Below are 7,219 nucleotides of genomic sequence, written 5' to 3' on the forward strand. Positions count from 1 at the left end.
AAATGGTGCTGGGACAACTGGTAATCCACATGTAAAAAGACAAATTTAGACCCTTACTTCATACTGTACAAAAAGTTAGCTCATAACAGATCTTAACGCTACATGTAATAGCTAAAACTATATATAATGTTTTTTGGAAAAAAATAGATTCATATCTTCATATCCTAGGGTTAGGCAATGATCTCTTGAATACAACACTAAAAACCCAATCCACAAAAAGAAAAAAATGATAAATTGTACTTCGTCAACATCAGTAGAGCTGCACTTCAGAAGAGTAAGAAGAAACAAGCCACACACTGGTAAAATATTTGCAAATCATATATCTGACAAGGGTTTGTATCTTAAATATATAAAGAATTTATATGACTAAATAGCAAAAGGGCAAATAAGCCAACCAAAATTGGTCAAACATTTTAATAGTTTTTCACTGATGACAATATATGAATATCCAATAGGCACATAAAAAGAAACTCATCTTTACTCATTAGGGAAATACAAATCTACACCACTTCATACCCACTAGAATATGATTATAATCAAAATGACAAACAACAAGAAGTGTTTATGAGGATGTGGAGAAATTGAAACTCTTTTACATTGTAGGTGGAAATGTAAAATGAAGCAGTCATTTTGGAAAAGAGTTTAGCAGTTTATTAAATGGCTAAACATAAATTTACCATATGACTGTACCCCTAGGAATTTACTCAAGATAAATGAAAACATGTCCTTACAAAGACTTGACGAATGTCTACAACAGCATTATTCTTAATAACCAAAAGCTGAAAACAGCCCAAATGCCTATCAATCTGTGAATGTTTGCAACCTGAATTATATCCAAGCAAAATGCTGTTCAGCAATAAAAAGATCTCAGGATTGTTAAATGTTACAACATAGATAAATCTCATAAACATTATGCTAGTAAAAAAAAAAAAACAGACACAGAAGAATACATATTGTATCATAAAATTTATATGAAAGGACCTTAAAAGGCTAAAAGGCAAGACTACAGAGATTGAAAGTAGATTAATGGTTGTCTGGGGCTGGGAATGAGAATGAAGATTGAGTGCAAATGAGCACATGGGATTTGGGGTGTGTGTGTGAAGAAATGTTCTAAAATTTGATTTTGGTGATGGTTGCATAACTGTAAATTTATTAAGAGCCACTGATTGGACACTTAGAATCAGTGAATTTCATGGTAAGTAAATGATACCTCAAAAGTATTAAAGCAAGAAAACATAAAACTCAAAGAAGGCAAAAGGAAGGAAAAAGAGTAGAAATCATTATCATTGATAACATAATACTAAAAAATCAATAAAACTAAAAGCTGGTTCTCTGATAAGATCAATAAAATTGATAAACCTCTGGCCAGACCAAGAGCAAAAGACAGAACACACGAAATACCAATATCAGGAATAAAAGAGGGGCTATTGCTACAGACTCTATAGGGTTTATGGGATAATAAGTAAATATTGTAATCAACTCTATGCTCAGAAGTAGTATTCAATCCCATTTTTTGTGTACTCGAGACTTGCATAGCCAGCCCCCATCTTGATTATTGTCCCAACAGTTAGCCTTGCTTCCCTTCTCTTTTCTAAGAAATTCCCCAAAGTTTGTAATCTAATTTCCTCTTAAGAATTCCTACCAGCTCTTTATTCCAGAAACTTCTCAGAATCTCCAGCAACTATCTGGTTAATTTAAACTAGTTTTCAACCTGAACCATATCAGTGTTTTAGTTATATTGTGTCAGGGAAATTTGTTTTGAACTTTTGTGAGAGTGAGAAAGAATTATGTTTCCAGGTGCCTCCTATAAGAAGTAAAGATTCTGAGAAGGATCCCTTGTTGAAGACCTAGTTTGGGAAGTGATCATGCAATATGGGGCTTAGACAGAGACATAAATTGGTCATCTATTAACAGAGATGAGTGAAAAGTCCTGAAGATGCAGTGGATATAGGGAAAAGAATGAAGCTATCAGTGGATGATATTTAATATGTGGAATTAGGTGAGTGAAATTGATAGAGGGTTCATCTCTAGTTTTTAGGTTCTTTGCCACAGAATTGAAAAAATAGAAGTTTCTTCTATCACCCAGAGAACAGAAAACTAGCAAACTCCATTAATCCTTTGCATTTCTGAGGCAGATGACTGATAAGGGAAAACAGAAGCCCCTGCAAAACCCATGTTTACCAAAACCAATGTATAAGCCACTGTAGCTGGGGAAAAAAATGGCTGCTGCTTCCCCTACACCTTCCAAATCTCATAAGAGGTCATCTTTTTAGCTGAACACATAAAAACATTGACATTCCTGCTGACAAGGAGGTCGAGGCCTAGGAAAAATATATATTTTCCAGGTCTCCAGCCACTGAGATTCAGGGGAGAAAAATAGAAATGACTGGGAATGAATGTTCAATACCTCTTTCAAAGCATTTTGGGAAATATATTCACATGCAAATATGGGTTCATTTTGACAAGAGCTTACCTTACAGTGCATGCACCTAGTATCTAGCTTATTTGCTTCCTTGTTTTAATACGGACTCTTTAAAATAAGTTTATTACATTGGATATTTAAAATAAGCAGATTTTTTCTCAATTTTTTGGACATTTGAGATAAGTTAGCTAACACAAGCACAGGTTTTGATGTGTGAAAGGACTGAGTTAAACCCTAGTGTGGCACCTTCCTAGCTGTGTGACTGGGAGAAAGTTATCTTTTTTTGAATCTTAAGTTCTTGACATTAGTAAAATTGTAATAAAAACACCTATGTCACAGGGGTTTAGTGATAATTAGCAGTAAGATTGCCTTCTATTCACTACTTTGCTGAGGGAGATATTCCTGCACTTTGGTTATGGGGATGGCCAAACACATGACACTCAACACTGAACAGATGAAATCAACAGTAGTTTATCAGTCACCTATATTCACAACCTGGGGGAGAAGGACACCTCATGCCATGCAGGGCCACACAGTGATTGCACTTGGGAGCAGAGTAGACAACTAGTGTTGTGTAAAGCAGGTTTTGTAGTATTAAGAGGCTGAGGTGCCCCTGTTTCCCATGGGAGGATTTGATTGGCTTGTTTGAATAATTCCTTAGGCATTCAGGGAAGTGAAACCTGCTACTCAGGGATAAGCAGGAACTGTGCCTGGTCATCCTGATAAGGAAGGCTGTTTGATTAAAGGACCTTATCCATGGTATAACTGGGGAGGAGAACTCATGGTTAGGTCATTCAACACCCTCCTCAGTTCACCACATGTCAAGGTAATACATAATATTGAGCCTAAATTTTTGGTCTTACACCACATATCCATAAAGTGTCATATGGTTGGAATTTTTAAATAGGCATCTTGGTAATTGCAAAAACAGACAAATTTTTTTTAAGTTGAGGATGATTCCCTCTGAGATTTACGTTGATATTGAAAGCTATCAGATTAAAGCAAAAGAGAAGCTCATAAACTAAACATCTAATTGATATCATCTCCTACAGAGCATTACTGTAATTTGGGAAAACTAAAATACAGCTACTTATTGGAAAAAATGGTCCTGAAATAAAATAAAATGAAAGGAAAAAGTTGTTTTCCTTCCAGACAGATTCCAAAAAATAATGCCTGAATCAGAGCCTGCAGTCATAACCTCTCTACCACTGGTGCCGGCTAATGAGGCATCACTCCAGAATAGGCTGATTGTACAGAAAGGCACTTAAAAGCTTCTACAAATGAACAGGAGATGCAAGCCATTTTACTTACTGACCGTACATTCTGAGGCCAAAAAGATAGTTGTGTGAGCTTTTATTTTTTATTTTTCAATCTCAGGAATCTGTGAGATTTCTGAAGCTGCTTGGTGACCCTGGGAAGTACGTGCATCCTGTGTGGGGACCGGTCCCATGGAGTCTCTGCCTGATAGCATACACTATGCTACTGGTAAGGAAACAATCTTTTCTCCTAGTCTTGTTTGGTGTATTGACTTAAAAAACTATATCCACAAAGTGAGAGTTGCAAGTTAAGTTTTATTTGGGGCAAAATGAGGACTGCATCCCAGGAGACAGCATTTCCAATAGCTCTGAGAAACTGCTCCAAGGAGGCGAGGGGAGGAGCCAGGATGTATAGGAGTTTTGCAACAAAGGACAGGTAGTCGGGAATATCAAAAGATTATTGTTAATTAAAGAAAACCAGACACCTCAAATTAAGGAATTTAGCGCTTTTCTATGTATGGGAAGATATAAGAGTCTGGGCTCACTGAAATCATTCCTTTGATATGCACCTCAGCTATCTGGGGCCAGTATCCAGACACATCTTGAGTTTCCTCAGGGCTCACCACAGGGAGTGGCTGCAGTCTGATGGTTGCTAGATGGCAGGTATTCTTTTCAGCCCTGAATTTCCTTGGCTCACTGGCTCACGTTGGAGGGCTGAAATCGTTGTTGACTGTGACATCCTTTGTTTGTTGATATGGCAGGAAATATTCCATTTCTCAGTGTCCCTGGGGGAAAGAAGAACATCCTCCCTAACTTCAGGGTGAAAATTACTATATCAGGGAAAGCTTCAGGGTGTGAATTATTATATGAGTCTGCAGGTACCATATATAAGTGCTTGCACTACGTACCAGACTCCATGCCAGATGTGCCACCAAATTCTGTCACTATCCTACCAGACTTGAAGTGTAACTCATATGATGCCTGTTTAATTAGGAGCTATAACTCAGAAAGGTCAGATAACTAAGAGTTAAGGTGTGCCACACAGAACCCAGTCAGTCTATAGTTTTCTGTGCTACATGTTATAAATTATTGTTCATATGTTAATTTTTTTTTTTTTTAAACATCTTTATTGGGGTATAATTGCTCTACAATGGTATGTTAGCCTCCGCTCTACAACAAAGTGAATCAGCCATACATATACATATGATCCCATATGTCTTCCCTCTTGCGTCTCCCTCCCTCCCACTCTCCCCATCCCACCCTTCCAGGCTGTCACAAAGCACTCATATGTTAATTTTTAAATTTATCTCTAGGGAAAGGCCCACACAGGAATATTCTGGTAAATATGTTAGTTATTGCTCATAAAGAGTAGATTCAATTCAGGAGTTAGTTAAGGAAGTGGTAATGATCTTGTTTTACTGTTACAGAGAAAGCAGTTATTTTTGTCACTGTTATAGTACCTGTGGGCCAATCCCAGTGTTAGGCACTCTCCCACTGTTATCCCAGTAAGCCTTCAGAGCATTTCTTCAGTGAAGTTATTCTCATTCTCAGTTTACAGTGAGGAAATTATGATGCTGACTGTTTAACTGCCTGACCCATTGTAGTGGTATGCCGGAGCTGGCTCACACTGGCTCTTGAGAGCTGATTGTATGCATCCTTCCCTTGAAATTGGTTATGGTGGATTATTTCCACCACAGAAATCAGAAAACTCTACAAAATATGTACTCCTGGGCCTCTCCTTCTTCCCTTGACGGTTTTTAAACATTTACCAGCATACCACTGACCACGTTAGGTTCCAATGTTGCAGGAAGGGGGACCCCTTCCAGGGCCTGAGAGTGGGCTCTTGTCTAACGCTTGGAAATGAATTGTCTGAGGAGACACACGTGCTGACAAAGCAAGAGACTTTATTGGAAGGGGCACCCGGGCAGAGAGCAGGAGGGTAAGGGAACCCAGGAGAACTGCTCTGCCATGTGGCTCACAGTCTTGGGTTTTATGATAATGGGGTTAGTTTCCGGGTTGTCTCTAGCCAATCACTCTGACTCAGGGTCCTTCCTGGTGGTGTGCACAACCGCCCAGCCAAGATGGATTCCTGCGAGGAGGATTCTGGGGGGATGGTAGGACAGATGGACTGGTGTCTCCTCTCCTTTTCACCTTTCCCGTATTCTTCTGGTTGGTGGTGGCTTGTTAGTTCCGTGTTCCTTACCAGGATCTCCTGTCATAAAATTACTCATGCAAATTGTTACTGTCTTTGCCTGGTCAGGGCAGGCAGTTTCAGTCAGTGTTTCCCCTAACACCAACTCTAGTTTTTTCAGCTACTAACTATACGACCTTGGATAAGTTGCTTATCCTGAGCTTCACTTTCCTTATATCTAAAATCAGTAATTAATTGTCTATGTTGTTTTGTGGATTTAACAGTTTGTATTCCCTTGGATTTGGGGGTAAATTAAGCCAGTTCCTGGAATATAGTTAACATCCTATAAATAATATTGATTTTTCAACTTTCTCTAGAAAAATCTATCATCAAAAAGAGTTTGAGAAAAGACTTTGTGCATTTAGTGGATATGGCATGCTAAAGCCACGAGGAAGAGACTGTATTACAGAGGAGGAGCACCTGAAGCACTCATTTACCAAGTATCTGTCAGAACCATTGTCTTTAAAATGGATATTAATGGTATGCTACCTGCTAATCTCCTCCTTCCTGAGCCAAGGAAGTGCCCTTTTCCACAAAATATTAGAATGACTTGGAGCTGTCTGAATGATGACTGTTGAGTTAGAACAAAACAAAAATCAATTCATATTTTCTTATAGGAACAATTAATAATTTCAGACAAAATACTCCCAAAAGGATAGATCACAGTGTTATTTACCATAGCATTTTGTGTTGTTTTCAGTAGGACTTGGTCTCTGCCATAATTCCAGAAGTGTAACTCTGTGGCCTAAGTCTTAATTACGTTATACACTGGACGTTGCTTAAAGTAGCAAAAAATTAAGAATTTTTCCTCTTTTTTGAAATTTTTCTTATTTTCCATAAGTCTTATTTATTTAAGGATTTGGAAATAAATTTTATTTTTAAATAAAAAAATGTAAAGTATTCAGTAGGCATCTCTGATGTATGTAGATATGTTCAAATAGAATAACTAGGATGTATATACGACACATACACACATAAAAACTGACACATAAACTGAACTCTATTAGATGTTTTGCTGGCAAAGGAGTTTTATTAAAACCTTTGTAATGGGGCTTCCCTGGTGGCGCAGTGGTTGAGAGTCCGCCTGCCGATGCAGGGGACACGGCTTCGTGCCCCGGTCCGGGAAGATCCCACATGCCGCGGAGCGGCTGGGCCCATGAGACATGGCCGCTGAGCCTGTGCGTCCGGAGCCTGTGCTCCGCAACAGGAGAGGCCACAACAGTGAGAGGCCTGCATACCGCAAAAAAAAAACACAACTTTGTAATGAATGAATTTATTGCAGCATTCATCATAACTATAAAAAACTGAAAACAAAAACTACTTACTGCCTACGAATTACAGACCTTTATA

The sequence above is a fragment of the Neophocaena asiaeorientalis genome, unplaced genomic scaffold (assembly GCF_003031525.2).
Source record: "Neophocaena asiaeorientalis asiaeorientalis breed wild unplaced genomic scaffold, Neophocaena_asiaeorientalis_V1.1 scaffold569, whole genome shotgun sequence".
NCBI lineage: Eukaryota > Metazoa > Chordata > Mammalia > Artiodactyla > Phocoenidae > Neophocaena > Neophocaena asiaeorientalis.